The sequence below is a fragment of the Dicentrarchus labrax genome, unplaced genomic scaffold (assembly GCF_905237075.1).
Source record: "Dicentrarchus labrax unplaced genomic scaffold, dlabrax2021, whole genome shotgun sequence".
NCBI classification, from domain to species: domain Eukaryota; kingdom Metazoa; phylum Chordata; class Actinopteri; family Moronidae; genus Dicentrarchus; species Dicentrarchus labrax.
The window spans coordinates 24,122,874-24,141,722 of record NW_026136707.1 but is presented as its reverse complement, the minus strand read 5'-3'; the positions used below and the strand labels follow the sequence as shown (position 1 = coordinate 24,141,722).

At 41.8% G+C, this 18,849-nt stretch overlaps 1 protein-coding gene across 4 annotated transcripts in view; it reads right to left on the bottom strand.

Annotated features, from left to right (window-relative positions):
• The window catches only part of LOC127366672 (low-density lipoprotein receptor class A domain-containing protein 4), a 217,867-nt gene that overhangs the window by 184,967 nt on the left and 14,051 nt on the right, over nucleotides 1–18,849 (bottom strand). For 2 of the 4 annotated variants that reach the window (XM_051405832.1, XM_051405835.1), the window contains exon 2: nucleotides 2,538–2,648. The exons of 1 other annotated variant lie outside the window; for it this stretch is intronic. The gene's annotated coding sequence lies outside the window, so the exon portion shown is untranslated. The remainder of the gene's footprint in view (nucleotides 1–2,537; nucleotides 2,649–18,849) is intronic. One more of the 4 variants, XM_051405833.1, reaches the window with a different exon arrangement.

Sequence of the window (18,849 nt, the reverse complement as noted above, 5' to 3'; positions counted from 1 at the left end):
CAGACTCAAACTGGCGATGTTGGGGTTATGTGGGGCGCCATCTTACACCCCTAGACCAAAGCTGGGTTCCCACGCAATTCTAGCTACGTTCATATGGCTGAAAAACAGAATCCAATAACCTGGAAAAAGAAAACAGTGGCCCTTCCATCTGGTTTCACAGGACCACACTAGGCTGACAGCTCTCCGGAGGACACGCCGGATCATGATGTAACAGTACACTGATTTCAGTTGAGCTTCATCACCTGCAGTGGGACCGTATGTCAGAACAGGCTCGATCAATGGCTTTCAGGCTGTGGCCACAAACAACACTCGTTTCTGATTGGCTCGCCCTTAAAGCTGAACATGAGGACACCTCAAACTAAATTTCAGTCAAAACATCAGCAAGGACACAACGTAAAGTTATTTCCATCACTTCTGCAGTTCGTATGAAACCTCAAACTGTATCATGGCTTTTCTGAAGGAAGAAAATTGTTTTAAACTGAGTGAAATCTTTACATTCCTAATTCCTAAAGACGAATCTTCTCTATCAATAGAAAATCGTTTGTGAGAATGGTTCTTTAAGTGTTGTAAGCTGTGATATAGCTCGATCATTAAGTACCTTATACTAACTGACTTGCCTTATTTTACCTCTAGTGCTGTAATAGAAACAGCCCTGATGGTCATTTAGCTGCCATAGATTATGAGAATCCTTCATATAGCGAGAGTCTTCACATTCACTAGGTCTGCCTCTCAGCGCCATACAGACTGAATCTGACTCCTCTCTCAAAGTGAAAGGAAGGTTGAACTTTGACCTAAAGCACTCAACAAAGCACACACACACACACACACACACACACACACACACACGCACATACGCAAAGTAAGTGTCAGTGCCGTACACAGATATCACACATGCAAGCAGCAAAAGTTTTCTCTTCAGTCTAGACATGTGGGCAGAATAATGACAGAGGAAGGCAGAGGGAAAGTGACAGAGTGAGAAAAAGAGGGACTGAGACAGAGCCAGAGATAATGAGAATAAAAAAGGGAGTGAGACGGTGGCAAACAGCGAGGCAGGGAGCAATGAGCAGACAGAGGTGGGTGGGAATGGACAGATAGGGTGGAAGGTGAGCTCTCACAGCCAGTGTGACCTACGGCTATTGGCGAGGAAGATACTGAACGTGTGTGTGTGTGTGTTGTGTGCAGAGGTGTGGACATGATAACGTCAAAAGTAACTTCAACACCTACGACTTGAAATGTCTCCCGGACTTTGGCTTTTTGACTTAAATGACTTCATAACTCTGCAAGCCTAAAAGTTCAAAATGATGCTGTTAAAATAGTTCTTGAAATGATGCATCAGGATTGTTTTGCTTGTGAGAGGGCATGTAGCCAGCAGGTTGCGGAGGGACAAACAGAAGCTACATTTCTAAAGAAAAAATAAAATTCTTGGGTATTTGGAAGCCTCAGATGAACAGCAGGAAAGTAGACATTTTCATTCTTTCGTCAGAGCAAAACACTTCGCTTTTATCAGACTGTAAGAGTTCAAGCTGACTCACTGCTGCAGTTTGGTTGATAGGCACACAATGTCTACACAGGAGGTGTTCGGGCACAGAATTGTGTAGAGGTCACCCACATTTTGGCAGTGCTCAGAGCCCAAAAGTCACTGTAGTTAGTGCGTAAACAGAACATAGTGTGCGAGTATAGGGCGAGTGAATCCTGAGCTATTACGTGGCCTGTGTAGACAGCTGGACTGCACTAAAATGGAAGTGTATCATATGTTTTGTCATACGTGAGGCAGACAACAGAAAATACGGGTCTGAAACACCTCCACTGTAGACGAGACTTTGGTGAACCTTAATAGTGGTGGCTACTAGTCTTGAGTCTCCCAAGCTAAGCGAGCTATGGATTCCAAATCGCAAAAAAAAAGGAAATTCTTGGAGGAAGAATTTCCCCCCAGTATTTCTGATTCTGATTCTGAAAAATAAAGTGACTTGTTTGCTTTCACCACCAACGCTTCTGGTTGATGGTATGCAGCATCTGCGTAAAATTAGCATTATAAAGACCATCTATGTGCTGCAGCTCCAGACAGACTTTGAAAATGACTCTTAATAGTGAAGGTTGCTGACCCCTGGCTGTATGTATGTAAGCAACAACTTCATATTTTGGAAAGGTCATTAAAAATACATGGTTTTACTTCCACTCTGCTCTCCTGCGGCCTGAAAGGTGCAAAAAGGCTAAAACTTGAAAACCGAAAGAATTTGAAAAGTTGGAGATGATTTAAGGTCCAGACCCCACATTTACCAAGGCAACGTTACACTTGGGTTTTGTCCCTCAGTCCCTCGTTCACTCATTTAATAAACATTTTACTATATTGCGAGCAGTAAATTCAGAACTTCACTTAAAAATAATTTTACGGCATCACATACAATGTGACGCAATGTGGAATTGTTAGCAATAAGTAATAAAACGACTTTTTTGTTGTTTGAGTGAATTTTTAAGGGCATATATAAAGCATATATTTCCACATAGAATCGGGACACTTGGGGTGCCCTGTAGCTCACCTGGTAGAGCTGGCGCCCCATGTACCAAGGCTGAGTCCTTGCTGCTGCGGCCATCGGTTCGAGTCCAACCTGTGGCCCTTTTCTGCATGTCCCTGTCTATCTTGAACTGTCCTGTCAAATAAAGGCAAAAAGCGCCAAAATATATATAAGTGAACAAAGAATTTGGACGCTCAAATAAAATGTACATACAGTGCAGTATAGCGGAGTGATTACAGACACAGTAATAATCAGGAATAATAATCGTTGAAATAACATTTAAAATCAAAATCATAAACCTGTAAAGCTCTGTGCAGGTTCACTGTAGCAAGGATGATAAAATAAAAGCTTTCAGAAAAGATGTCCAATCAGCTACTTTTTATTCACTCCAGCAACTTTTTCATATTTCTCTCTCTAGTTTCTTCTTTGTTGTAGAAAAACACGCACTTAGCAACAGTGACGTTGATTTTAGCTTTCTGATGGGATGTTTGGAAGTCTGAATCTGGTATTATCATCCCACTATCTTTGTCAGAGACTGGAATTGAACAAAGGCTTGGATGCTTGTGTCAAGGTGAGGAGGGATGAGTTGTGTTATGTTCTTTAAAACATAATGCAAGGAGTTGTTGACTCGTTATGAAACAGTCTCAGTTTAATATTCTTGCCACTATATGACCTACATGAACAAACAAGACCATTAGCGAGGAGATTAGTTGGGTAGATTTCTATATAGTTATTCTTAAGGCCACCGGGTCGGATTCCACTTGAAATCAACGAAACGCTGCGATGGAAACACTACCGCTTTTGTCTACAGGGGCCGCCAGAATCATCACAAAATGAGCGTTCCTTGTTAAGGGGACAAAAATGTACTTTTCTCTTTTGAGATAGAAGTTGGGACTGTTGGATTAGAATTCAATAAAGCCTGAGACTATTTAATAGCCATTAGAGAAACTGCGGCTTAAGTGACCTCCAGCACTCAGCTGGGGAGGCTGCCTCCTCCCGACAGACAGATGAGACAGACAATCGTCAGACACAGTGAGAGGTGTAGAGAGGCCAACACTCGCTCAGTCAGACAAACATTTTGACATTTAGTGGATGTTGATATGACAGCTTCACCCTCACAGAGGAGTTGTGTAACTATGGCATCAAAATGATTAAGTGGAGACATTGTTTGTAGTCTGTGCTGCTACCTGCCCTTTTTCTTTCTGACTAAAGTTCAATGCAGCCTGTCTGTGTCAGATCTGTGATTAACTATAATGTAGTTCATAAACTCCCACATAAAGAGAAAAGTTATGTAGATGAGATGGAAGTCCATTGATTCAATGCGACAGACTGCATGGGAAATATGCCCAAAGAGAAAGAGGAGGAGAAAAGTGCATTTTGCTCCCAGACGAAAGCCAGCTTATAGCTTGTACGCACAATTTAACCCGGCTTATCTCTGCAGGCTTTGCATCTCCCCGACATCCCCTCCCACACACACACACACACACACACACACACACACACACACACACACACACACACACACACACACACACACACACACACACACACACACACACACACACACACACACACACATAACATTACACTCCTATTTACATGAAACACCACAACAGGTTCTGGTTGTGGTTAATGTTAGAGTCATTTCTACATCTGACTGCCCTCGAGCAAGGAAAGTAAAGCAGTAGTAGTGTGTTATGGTAGGGAGATGAGGGTGAGAGACAGAGTGAGAGAGGGAGAGACAGAGAGAGAGAGGGAGCAGAGGAGCAGAGAGGACAACATAGTGCTGCATTGCAGTAGCAGAGCCAACAAATGTTACCACTTTGTGAAGCCGGGGCCCTGTTTGCTGTGACGATCCTATCTGAGAGTTATCTAAAGGTCCCTTCCCTCTGAAGATAATCATGTATGACCCAGTGGAGGAAGAAGGACACTTGGTCAGACACATTATGGCCTCTTTATCAGCCTATAAGTCTGCCGTCGTATCTCAATGTCATTTATCTTTCCCCTCACTCTGGAGGATAATAACGCACAAGCGAGAGGGGGGACGGGGAGACGATGTTTATGTGCTTTATGGGCTATCTGTCGCTCTAAGCGCCGCGTTGCTTTCAACGGCGATGAAATGTGTTTTAATCTCGTCAGGGGCGATTTGAGCGTTGGAGGTGATAATGATAACTTTATTTGTATCGCGCTCTTCCACAAACAAAGTTTACAGAGTGCTGGAAGCAGGGGGGAAGGGAAAAAAAGGACACAGACTCAAGGTTAGCAGACTGGTGAGAAATAAAGAGAAGGATTTTATATTACAACAAGCACCTATAATATTTAAGAGGATACACAAAGAAAAGACAACAAGGGATGTCTCCAGGTTGAATTTGGGCATCCTTTTTTTGGATTTGTATGCTGCACTGCTGAGACGTTCAGCAGGGAGATGTTGTTTACTACCAAATGGCCTGAAAAACAGCATCACTAACAGCTATTTTTAAAGGGGGGGGGAGTAAAATCATAAGTATTCTCTCTAATCTAGACCAACTTGCTGCATTGCTGAGAGACAGAGAGGGAGGGAGACAGACAGAGACAGGGAGGGAGGTGGAGACAAGGGCAAAGCTGTGGGGACACTGCTGCATCCAGCCAGCCAGCCAGCCAGTACAGACAGGGAGACAGACAGGGAGACAGACAGAGAGGCAGACAGGGAGGCAGACAGACAGACAGTAGTCAGGCTATGGCTGTCAGTCAATGTTGCTGCTGCAGAGTGGCGCAGTGCCACACTCTCTCTCTCTGTCTATGCTGTTCTCTCAGTGCTCTCTCTCTCTCTCTTTTCTCTCCTCAACATCCATCCCTCCTCTCTGACAAACTCTCTCCATCCCCTCGTAGCCTCTCAAAACTCCCCACTGCTTTCTTTTTCTACACTCCCGTCCTTCACTTCTCCATATTCATATCCCTTTTTGTTTCCTATCCCAACTTCAGCTCCTCTCATCTCCCCAACAGCCCCACTGCTTCTCTCCTCCCTTCCTCCACATCTGTCCCGCGCTCCTCCTTTCCTCTTTATATCTACTTTCATCTCGTCTTGCCTCGTTCTGCTGTTCTGTCTTTGTCATCTTCCCAGCTCCTGTCGAAACTCCCCGTCTCCTCCCGTCTCGTCTACCCTCTTCTACTCCTATTTTCCTGCACCCTGATATTTATCTGTCTTCCTCCTTTTTGAAGCCTGATAATCAGAGTAAATTGCCATTTCACTTTTGTCATTTTTGTCTTTTTTTAGGTCCACTTACAACAATTTCGTTGAATTCTACTCAGGATTTTCACCATTATTATGGCAAAAGTTTGTGTCGCCATTTTCCTGGCTTTGCCATAGAGTTGCAAGGTGGGAGGAGCTATTTTGGCTGCACCTGGTTCCAGTTTTTTTTTGGTTGGCTCACTGCTGGAGTACTTCCAAGGCTCGGGTGGATATAAAACTCTCCCAGTTGAGGCATTAGTACAAAAGATGAAAAAGTAATTTAGAAAATATCTGGTTCTTTAAGACAGCAAATGTGTTTCCATCCACCTGTTTTTAATGCGCATTTTCAATTTGAGTGAAAACGCCAAATCCACTGAAGAAAGTGGCGGCACACAAAAACATCCGCTCTGTGTGCAGCGAAGAGGAGTCTGACACTCCTTGCTAAATGCAAAAGACATGAAATGAATGTCATATTTCCATTATGTTTTTCACAATGTTTTTGTTCATTTGAAGTTTGACTGGCACCCTTTTAACTGCATCATCTCATTGTGTTCTCGTCTTCTGCAATGGTTTCAGAATTAGTGCCACCAACTGTTCGTCTCATTAGTGTTTTTCCATCAAGAAACAATCTGAAATGAGTACAACGCCAGACCTATTTGAATCTAGGGCTGCAACTAACGATCATATTCATTAAAAATTAACCTCTGGATTCTTTTTTGATCAATCAATTAATCATTTAATCTACAAAAGGTCATAAAATTGTTAAAAATGTTCATTAGAAATTCCCAGAGCCAAAATTTACATATTCAAATGAGCTAAACCCAAATATATTCAGGTTACAATAATATAAAACAGAAAAACAGCAAATGCTCACATCGTAGAAACTGAAACCAGAGAATGTACGATATTTGCTTAATAAATAACTAATTAATTATACAAATTTGTAGCGAACTATTCTATATCAGTGAACTTATTAATTGACAATTTCTGTTCTACTATCACTGAAAGACATCAGAGCTGTGGGCAGCGATTCATCAGTCTGGAACCAGGCTGCCTTTCCTCCTTTGTCTCATCCCTGTCATTTTCTCTTTTCTGCTCTTTTTGTTGAACTCCTCTCCCCCCTTTATCCCATCATCTTCCTCTTCCCTCTCCTCAAACCTCTTCTTCCCACTTTACTTTCCTTTCATCTCATCTCCCCTCCACTACTCTCTCCCATTCCTCTTCACATTTATTCCGCCGAAAAACTCCTCATTTGCCCGCTCGTCCCTCATACCCTGTTATTCTGTCCTCTCTCTTGCCTCTACTTACCATTCCCCTTTTTTCCCCTCCTGCAACTCCTCTCTCACTTTTTTTTTTTTTTTTTTTTTGCTCTCCTCCTCTTCAGAGGGTCGCTCTCATCTCGTCTGCTGAAACACTCTCCTCTCCTCTCCTCTCCCAGGGCAGGGATCAACCACAGCCCATTTCACACATGACAGAGTATGCTGTATGCCAGTGATGTATGTATGCTGCTAGAGGTGGCGCTACTGATGGCTAGCAATGGAGATAGGGTAATGAGCAGGGAGCGCTGTGTGTGTGTGTGTATGCAAAGTGTGTGTGTGTGTGCGCGATGACAGGCAACAGAGCTGACTGGAGTTTATCTGAATTTCAATTCACTATGCCAAATAAACGCATTGAGATTCCACTCATACATTCAGAAATATTCTCAGCGAAAAGAGATTCAGGAATTTTACTCTGCCTTCTGACTGGATCGAAACAGCAGACGGGGCAGGCTGCTATCGATATGCTCATTTACCTCATGCTGGCAAGAGAGGGGAAAAGTGAGTGAGGAGTCATAAAGCCGCAAGAGAGAGAAGCCAGCAGAGAGAGGAAAAAGAACAGGAAAAGGAAGTGAGGGGGAGAAACATTACATTTCTTATAGAGGGCAGGAGGTGAAGACAGAGAGGGAGAGACGGGTTACACTGCTCAATCACACATGAATCAAATGGATCAGTTCTGCTACAGGGCGAAAAAACACCTTTGTATCCAAACATGGGAGCAAGTTCAGTAGCTGGAAAAGTGCATGTACGTGTGTGGTGTGTGCGGCACGTCTGTTAAAAGCGTGTGTGTCGGTGTGGAACTTTAAGATTGATTCTGTTCGAGTGCAAAGACAAAGTCTTTGTGCTGCTGCCTAACAACACGGTGAGGGAGGCGAGCAGTGATTTGACAGTGCCGAGAATTCACTCAGGTCTTTTTACAGTGGAGGAGTCCTTGAACTCGAGCTCATCTGTACGCTGCACCATGTAACTTCACCGGCTGAAAAGACTGGATTTCTGCTGGCTGCTGTCCCGAACTATGTGTCAAGACCAAAATTGTTCTTGGACGTGCTTTCCATGCATCTCCCCGAGATATGAGGGCACTTAGATTATGCTGCAGTACGGCTGGATCCTAGAACCAACTTTTATGTGGATTCATGGTAAGCGTAGCTACTGCACACATCCTCGGGGGCTGAGCACTGAGAATAAATGAGCTGATATTCTAATTTTTCATAGGTAGCAATAGAGATGTAAAGATTAACTGATACTCGGCACAACACGGATACAAGAGATAAGGCTACAAAAGCAATACAGAAAGCAGTCAGATATGAAAGAACCACACATCTAAACCACATTCTGTCATATATTAACATGACTTTCAGAAGCTCTCAAGCCAATCTCTAAACTCTAAAATCTATACCAACTGCAACATCCTTCTACAGCAAAAATACAAGGCACGGCTTAAACAATGCGTTTAACATCAGCTGAAATCATTAGTATGTCCAGCTAACTAGCAGCCCACTGGTAACCTAGCATTACTACCAAAGACCACCACATTATTTTGTGGGATTGCAGGTTACATAAAAAACCCTTGTTCAGGAGTAGCACATCCAGTGTGTAGTATATGGAAGCTCATACTCTATATTCAGAGTTTAGAGTAAAGTTAGCAGCTCTGTCCTCCTCTTTACTGGGGATTTAGGGACACTTAAAACCACTTAAACACTGACACCTACTTACATACTGGTTAATAATACTAATAAAGCATACATCTGCCCTCTGTCTAGCTCCTGTCCTAGTTTTGCATAGCCAGACCTCCACATTGCTGTGTCAGCACTGAAGAAAGGTCTGTCTGCACCCATAATCATTCTGATATAGGGGGACAACATGTTCTGGCTTGTCACTAAGCCCAGGATGCAGCAACAGTGCCCCTGCAAAACAGGGTAGGGGGGAATTTGTTTTGAATGTAGGGAGATAAGCCCTGCTATTACAATGGCTAAATGGTAAATGGACTGTACTTGTATAGCGTCTCTCTAGTCTTCCGACCACTCAAAGCGCTGTACACTATATCCATCACTCACACAGTGATGGCAAAGTCCATCACAAACAGCAACTAACTCATTTGTACACCGCATACATATTGTACACCGATACACAGCATCAGGAGCAATCTGGGGTTCAGTTTCTTTCTCAAGGACACATGGACATACAGCGGGAGGAACTGGGAATCAAACCACCAACCTTCTGATTAGTGGACATCCCGCTCTACCTCCTGAGCCACAGCCGCTGGATAATAAGTCACCTATGACAGTCTACATCCAGTGAGTCAGACTAAGCTTGTCCAAGTATGTTAACATATTCATCAGGAGAATGTGATGGTCTTAACAGTATATACACACCCTCTACTACATCCTATAGTGGTATACTGGAAGTTTAGAACTCATGTGAGGTGTGTGCTGTAGATGAAGATGTGCAGTTCCAGGTAGAAAGTAGAAACCACAGGTGATTTATTATCCTTCCAAATAGTCTGAACTCCAACCAACTATGTAGTTAGATTGTGTTTATCAGAAAGCATTTGTAGTCTTTACAGCACAGCTATAATAAACAGTGACTGAGAAGGCAGATTTAAATATATGAGCAACACAGACGGGCCTGTCTATGCTCTGAAGATACTGAGGGTGTGATCACAGCAGTAGGTTCACATTGGCCCAATACCAGGAAAACCTAGGTTTGTAAACAAAAACAGACAGGCTGACAAACAACATGTTTACCATGGTGTTATATCATACCAGTTTAACAGCCAGTAGAGTTGGAAGATATGGCTGAAATTAATATCATGATCTTATTAAGACGATCCTTTATGACAGATAAATAACATTGGCTTTCATGTTTTCATATTCAATATTTACCGAATTCAATCGATGAGTTTCAGTGCTTCCCATGTAACGAAAGCCTACAGTGCAGTACAATACAGTTACTTAATATCTGTGTTACCATGAATCTTTACTGAATACTGAATCTTTGTGTTATCAGCAAACTCTCTGCAGCTGCAGGTGAGTGATAAAACTGTGATAGTAGGTACATTTTGTTTATTGAGTTTCCTTTTCCATTCAGCTTGGATGGAAACACAATTAAATCAGAGTCCACCGGCACACAGAGGAGTCTTGGCATGTGAAGAGGCACTGTAGGAAAAGAGGCCACCAGGCGGACAGGAAGAGCCAAGGTAAGAGGACGGAGTGGGCTGAGTATCTTGAGCAGCACAGTTGCTCTTCAGGGCCCAGTGAGCCGCCATCTGTCCCAGGGCTGGGGAGGCCAGGCCAGGAGACAAGCTCCCCTGACAGCATGTTACTGCCATATGCTGCTGGAGCATGTACACGCACAAACTGGCATGGCTGAGAATGGCATGGGGATGGTATGGTCTGGTCTGTACCAAACTGAGCTGACCTTCTCTGGTGTGGTCTGAGTTGCAGGATAGGAAATGCCACTGAAGAGATGAGCACTCTGCTGGATGCTGGTACTCAAACTAGGACTGTATTGGACTGTAATGAGCATTTACTGTTGCAGTTCTGACTGGGTAACGACTGAAAAATATTCAAGTTAAATACCATTATACCAATTATACATGTACTGACTGAGTGACATTAATAGGGCTGTAACTGAATCAGAGGTCATTGCTCAAAGCCTACAAAGCATATTCATCAGTACACCTTACCACACATTATGAGAAATACTTTACAATTCAAGGCCTAAGCCCAATTACATTACAGTCCAGTGCACCTGCAGACCTGCCGTCACACACTTACGTGTGGAGTCTAATGTTTTACATTAAAATTCACATTTGAGTATCTTTAAGATCATCATTATCTGTGATATAAAATTATAAGAGTCCCACACAGTCAAAGAAATAAAATCTGAGTACGGTGGTCTCAGACCAAAAATGCAAGAGCAGATGATCTTACAAAGCAGTTGGGATGCTACAAACTAGACTGGAATGTAAATAATCACTACATTAATTTTCTATCCTGTTATCCCCATCCTCTCTCATATTAGCTTGAGATTTTTGACTCAAGGAAAACTCCAGGAATTTAGAGATGCACAAATTCAACTTTCATGCGATTCTTTTCTAAAGCAAAATGATCACTGCCATAACCAGAATGAACCCTCTGGGGGCAAGGGCATATGTTCTGGGGCTTCCAGTGTAGCCAGCAGACATCCGGAAAAAGGATTATGGATACCCGTGCAGAGACTTCCTCTGCAATCTGATTAGCAAATTGCTTCGTGAGAATGGCACATTTTGACCAATCTCTATAAACAGACACTTAAATATATGCATATAAATGCAGATACATTTTTAAAAAGGCTAATGAAAAGTCAATATACAATAGGTTCAGAGATTGCATTTCAGCTAAAGGTGTTCCACCTCTTTTGCTCTCCATGCGGACTACAACTGCAAAGCCCACTCAAACGTCATTGGTCAATACTACTCGGACTACAAACAGAAACCAGAATGCTTCTGATGCCACAATCTGGTCCCTTGCCCACAGATTCTGCATTGATATGCAAATATTTGTTTATAAAGAATATTGTTGATCACAGCTGATGGCAGTTACAGGAAGCAGTATCAGAGTCTAGACTCCATCAAAGGGGTGAGCAGGGACAAGAGTGAAGAAACGGATATCATCTATCATTGTAAAATGAACAAAGTTTGGAGCCAAATACCTCAATCTGGCTATCCAGTCACACTCAGTAACTGGACAAGAAGAGCTTTAGTCAGGCAGGTAACTAAAAATCCAACGGTCAGTCTCACAGAGCTGAAGACTTCTTCTGCCAAGATGGAAGAACCTGCCAGACACACACCAGGAGTTTGCCAATCAGCAGTTAGAAGGGTTTATCAACAAATCACATATGGCAGAAAACTACTGCTGCACTCTTTGGACGGAAGCCACTGAGCTATAGTGCTTTAAAAGAGTGGTTTCCACCAGGTTTGAAGGACAGAATTAACATGTTTGAGAGTTTTCTGCCCAATGTGATTTAGGAGAAGAACTGTCTATGAGACAAAAAGAGAACTTTCTTCTTAAGCACTATGTAAAAAAAGACATACCACCAAATACATTAGGCTACCTGGCAACTATAATCTGCTCAATGAAGCATTGCAGCATCGTGCCTCTGAGCAGCAGAGACTGGCAGACTGTCCACGGTTAAGAGACATATGAACAGAGCCAAATACAAAGAGATCCTCGAGGAAAAACATGTGCTGGAGAGCAAGGATGTAGCTTTCAGTACACCAAGACACTGTGCTGCAGTAGCAAAGACAAAGCCAAGATCTCTTCTGAACATAGTGTTAGAAACTGACGTTCAAGATGAAATGACTGACAGGCAATAAAACATGAATGACAGCCAGACACATGAGCATATGCTCATTAAAACAGGTAGATGTGACTGAGCAGGCAGCTAACAGAGAGAGATGAGAGTTAAGACAGATATGGATGGACAGATGGACATTGCAGACATCTAGACTGGATGGAGAGTTTTAGAGTCAGGTGGACAAACAGGGAGGCGGCTGCCAGGTAACCAGACTGCAGGTCTTATGATCTGCTCGCGTCACTCCCAGTGTGAGACAGGAAGACTGCCACTTCCCTGCTCTGCAGCTCCACCACTGCTGACATACGCCCCAATAACAGATCTCTCCCTCCCTCTCTCAGTTTATGCTTCTAATGCCACTGTGCTTTGTTATTTAATCTTTTATTCATGCATTTAAATGCCACTCTTCCTCTTACTTTAACTCTATCCAGCCTCCTACATACCATGAATTTCAGTCCATGTACTATACATTAACCTTCTTCTTTTACCCATTTGATCTACTGCTCCCGTTGTCTAATTTGTACTCTCTCCATCTCTCCTCAGTGTAACAGCAATATTTCACCTCAGTCTGAAAAGAAAAGCCACATGTTGAAAGTTTCATCACACAAATATTCTCTCTAAAAGAGTTTCTTTTCTTTCTCTTCCATTTTTAAATAAACTGCTGCAGGCCTGTAGGGGTAAACAAAGCTGTACATATTACACAGTCACAACAACGGTCAACAGTCTGACCTATTTGCTACGGAAGGATGGTTAAAAGACATGCAAAGATATGCAGACTAAGTCAGGTCTCCCTCTCTTTTTAAGCAATAATTTTCCAGGACCTTTCCAGGACATTTTCCAGGAGTTTTTATTGACAATACAGGACAGCACAAGTCATATGATTTAACGGTAATTCTAGTATTAACTTCTTTTTTAACAATGCAGGGTTCATGATGAAGTGTCGGAAGTGTTATTACAAGAAGGTAGTAGTAGTTTTTTGTGGCACTTGGATGTTCTCACCACAGCCCATTTTTCCACTGCAGTCTCTGGCGAATGGACTACAGTTTTACTCTCACCATAACATTAGGGCCCTTAAGTAAGAGTTTAAATCAAGTAGAATTGATCTTGTTTTACAGAAAATTAGTCAATGTAAATTATTTCCAGGATTTGTGGTCATTTTAATAAAATTCCGATTGTTTCCATGACTGGAAAACTAGTCTCTAGTCTAATCTATGACTCGGACTTTGTACCTTATAGATCAGATGTAAGGTTTAAGGGATGGGTGACTCAAGGCATAACAGCAAGGGTCCATGATGAGTTTTGAAACTCTGAAGATGCAGCATGGTTTGAGTAAAGACAATTTTTACCAATTTCTTTAAGTAAGACACTATATGGAGCAATCAATGAAGGGAAATAAACAAAAGTATTTGGATGTTATTTTACTGAAAGTCTTTATATAGCCTGAGCTCAAACCAAAAAAACATCTCAAGGCTTTTAAGGGGTGTACAGCAAACAAAATGTAATTCATTGCATGTGGAATAATAATGAGAAAGGGAGGGAAACGGTTCAGGAATGGGAGTCTTACTGAGATTAGACATTTGTTTCAGATTCTAAGTGCAGGAAAGCCATTAACAGTGGTTAAAACCAGAAATACAGACAACTGACGAGTGGATTGACATTATTTATGATATATTTAATATGGAAAGAATGACTTTCTCTGTTAGATTGCAAAAAGACACATTTTTGAATAGATGGGAAAGTTGGATTGTGTACACCTGTACAGCCATCATTTGTTTAATGTGATTTCTTGTCCTTTTCTTTTGTCTTTTTGTCTTACTTTCTTCAATTCTACATTTCCTCTTGTTGAAAATAAATTTGAGTGTGATAAAGGCACACCCCATCAATCTGGTTGTAGATATTGAGTTAGTTTTTCTATATTGTATTTTTTTTTTTCTATTTTCATACCAGGATGCTTGTATTTGATGTATTTATTTTGTCTGTCTTTATTTGCTTCTGTGTTATCTGTTAAATGTCAGCTTTGTTATTTCATACTGTAACTCTTCACAGAAGAGATTTGGCTTCTATTGTAAGCACTTTGAGAATGATTGTTTACATTGTTTGTATGGACCTTGGTATGACTCAATAAAAAGAGAATGTTAAAAAGAGACCAAAAAACGAAGATAAAGGAAAGCAAGAGACACTAAACATGTTTTCATTCATGTTTAGAAATGTTGGAAGCCTTGCTGAGATTTAATCAATAGATGCTGGCTCCAAAAAAGTTCCAACGCTCAAGATATCTTGAGATATACCACAGAAATTCTCCAAAAAGAGTCTTACCAGCTAATTTCACTTGTTCTAATGTGTTTCTTGGTGGCAACTTCGGTCCTTTAATATAACATTAAGGCTGCTAGAGGAGTAAGGTGTAAAGCATTTTTTCTGGGGTAGGCTTGTTGAGTAAATAATGATGCAGCCTTGGATCATTTGCTCAAATTTAGTCCAAATCCTAAGTCGTGTGTGAAAAGTGATGTGAGGCAGATGGACAGACAAACGGATCCTAATCCGTGGACACCGTGGAGGGGGAATGTGAATTAGCTTCCATCTGCTGGGATGAAGTGACTAAACAAATTGTACCTAACAATATGCACCGACTAATGGCCATGCCACCTCAGCAGGTTCACCATACATGGGTGCCATATCACGTCTGACGTGTGGTGGTCACTGTAGTGGACAGAGACTTTACATTTTAATATACGCAAGCTGTTGAGATCTCTTCTAAAACTTCTGAAAAGCAAATAGTTGGAAGGCTACATCTTCACATACTCAACAAGTTTGACAATTATCATGATTCCTTCATCAGCAGAAACTTTTCTGACTCAAACAGGCAGAAAAACATCGAGGAAATTTGCCATTTCCTATCAGCTGTTACAACTTGATGTATCATGATTTACATAATAATACTTGGATGGAATAATACTTGTCTACAGAGACAGAGAGAAACAGACTGAGAGCTAAATAGAAAGATAAGATGGAGAAAAGAAACTGCAAAACAAAGACAGAGAGAAAGTCAGATGGTGTGCATGTGTGCGTGTGTGTGAGATATTTCCGGAACGTGTTGTATGTGCAGACAGAGACATACACGCACTGCTCCACACGACAGATCGGCTTTTATAGTCCATGGGATTTTATAGTGCACACGTCGCTGAAGAGCACACACCCCCCTGGTGGCACTAAGCTCATTTCAGCCTCACTGACAGATTTATGGCATTTCCATCACCTCATGTGTCTGAATGTGTGTGTGTGTGTGTGTGTGTGTGTGTGTGTGTGTGTGTGTGTGTGTGTATGGTGTTCGACTTGACGCCCCAGAAAGTACTGTCACAGTTGGCCAGGTGCCAACTTCAGAACAGTTGGTAAGACAAGACTGCAGTGCTCTGCACAAGCCAGTAGCATCACACACACACACACACACACACACACACACACACACACACACACACACACACACACACACACACACACACACACACACACACACACACACACACACACACACTCTAACACACACACAATGCAGAGGTGATAAGATTCTTGCTAAAGCATAGATGTTTCCCCAGTACTGTAGTAGGTTTGTGCCAATATTTTCAGGTCTAGGCAGTGAGTTGCTCCTGGAAGTAGAGACAGCTTCCATTCATACATCCAACAGGAATGCATGAAATATATACATATACATAGTTTATTAAAGGAGGAGTTCATTTTGGGAAATTAATCCAATTGCTGAGATGAGGAGACTTACGTCAATGTGAATGCATTAGGTACAGAGGTGGAGTCAGGAGATGGTTAGCCTAGCTTTGCATAAAGACTGGATGACAAGTGTCCAAAAAAATATGGCTACCAACAACTCCAAATCTTACTAATAAACTATTTTCTAATGTGTTTAACTTGTACTCAAAGAGAAATGTAATAACAAGTTCCGTGTCATCAGTACTTCTTGGTGAAAAACAGCCAGCCACAGTGAGTGTGTGCAACATCCTGAAGTCTTGTCCTCTTTAGGTTGACAGGTTTGGAACTACTACTAACTAAAACTTGTGTTCCAACATGCCACTTAACTGTAAGGTCTTTTTACAACAGCACTGACAACAACAACATTTCATGACAAAATAAGTTACATTTAATGGATCAGTGGATTTATGCCATGACCAATAGTAAACTGTCTAGACAGTGCTGACAGTCCATAACAGAGGATGCTAACATACCTTATTGGCTGCGTTGTAACATCCACTTTTTGGTTAACCTTCCTCTGTTGGGGTATAAACTGCGACACAGGGGAGGTGTGACAGTTTTGAGACAGGAGGCACAAATAGATCTCTAGACTACATGAAATTACTGTCCTGTTAGGAACCGAGTCTCCTCTCATTCTTCGAAAAAGGCAAATAAGCTTATTTCCCAAAAGTCTATAACCTGCATTCATTCATTTTTTGGCCACTTGGGGGCAACACAGAGCACTGTAAATATGGAAAATTATCACCTTATAACGATATTATGGGGAATGTTTAAGCAAACAGTGGTTTACTTACACATCTGGCAGACATGTAACAACATTATCATTCATTTGGAGTCGGGTTTCTGGCCACCTGATGAATGTAAGTCCAATATTTACTCTCTTTCCAGCTCTGTTTCGGTTTCCACTAACCCCTGACAATAATGTATGCCTCTCTAGCTGCTAAATTCTCCATTCTGTTCACCAGCTAGTCGCTAACTCTGCTGTGCTCTCATGTTAAGCTGCTAACTAGTTTGTGAAATACAATGCTGAAAGTTAATAAAAAAATGACCCCATTATTTCCCCTTTTCAATATAACTCTAATATAACCCTGTCCTGTCCCCTTTCATGTCACAATACATCTGTTTGCTATGTTAGCGAGATAGCTACAGTCGGTAACGTAGCAGAAGTACGAAGCCTCGTTTTGATCCGTTTCCGCTTGCCCTTTTACAATTACAGCTGTTAATACAAACACGTCCTGTATCCATTTCAAATTAAAGGCAGTCTGGTGTTTCACTGTACCCTTTATTTCTTAACCATGCTTTTATTGTGAAACATTTGCAGGAGCGTGTTGTGGAAAACTTTGTACACTCATTCATGGCTCTCTTTATGTTCCACTCCGGGTCGGCTGGAGTCCCGTGCGACACTTAGTGGTTTGGTATTATTGGTATGGTCTGGTATCTGGCTTAATATCAAACCAGTTTGAGAATGTTTACATCGGCCCAACCTCCGTTTGTAGAACTTTTTCAGTGAAATTAGCTACTGACTTCCGCTGGAAACAACACTGATAGGACTGACCAAAATAGTAAAGCTGTGGGATTGTAAAGCTAAAATGCTCTGGTGATAATTATCTGTGGATTCGTCACCCCGAGTGACCCTGTTCACATCACACATAATCATTTGACCCAATGGTAAAATAAAAGTTTTAGTTATAGGCGCTTTAAGGTAACCAGGACATTTTAATTGGCTTGTTTATTTTGTCTCTTTGCATAAATCGCTGCAATCCAAAAAACAAAAGTAAAACTGTGTCCATGCTAACTATGCAGCAGTGACTCAGCAACTCACGTGTAAGCATTGAGTTCAATGCGCTAAATCACACAACCTTGTCTCTTAGGTTAAAGAGAGAAGTACTTGCAGGAAGTATACCTCTCTAAGGACTTATATGAGTGGACTGCTGGATGATGAGGCAAAAGAACAATTCATCCAGCTACACAAAAGGCTGCCTGGAAATGTGAATCTCCTCCAATCCACTGTCATAATGACTTCAGAGTGCTGCTCACTGCACCACCCACCTGCCACCACCAAGTTAAGGATGTAAACACACCCAGACTCTTTGATAGGGCTGGAAAGGGAAAAAAAGGACATGAAAAGAAGGAGGGAGAGAGAGACAGGCTGAGAAACTAGAAGAAAGGGAGTGAGTTAGTGCTGTCCCTTGGTATTCACAAAGACTCCCAGCAATTAATGCTGTGGATTCAGAGCCAGGGAAACTTCCTTGAAGGTCTTGGCAGTGACTCTGAGGCTATCCCTCCTCCAGTCCACACCAACACACACATACCAACCAGTAGCCCCAACTAACCTCCATCAGCTTCCACCAGCCCACAGCAAGACATTTTATCTCACATTAACACGCACACAATCCTACATCAGCCTGCACTAACCCACACTGACTGTCTCATTACACACCATTAGCAGACAAAAACACACACTGCATTTAGTACAGCTGCCTAGTAACAGGTAGGATATTTTTGCCTCCAGAGCAGCCTGAAGTCTGTGAGAAATAAAATCAACAGCTAGAGCTGCTAATTTTCATGACATTTTTTTGGTCTCAATCTAATTTCACAGTCAAAGTCCTTTGAAAAAATTTAGTAATTTTAATCACACGATATTAATTCAATTTACTTAATTATTCACCGGCAGAATGAGTCCCTGATTTAAAATAAGCTGATGGAAATATACTGTAACCAC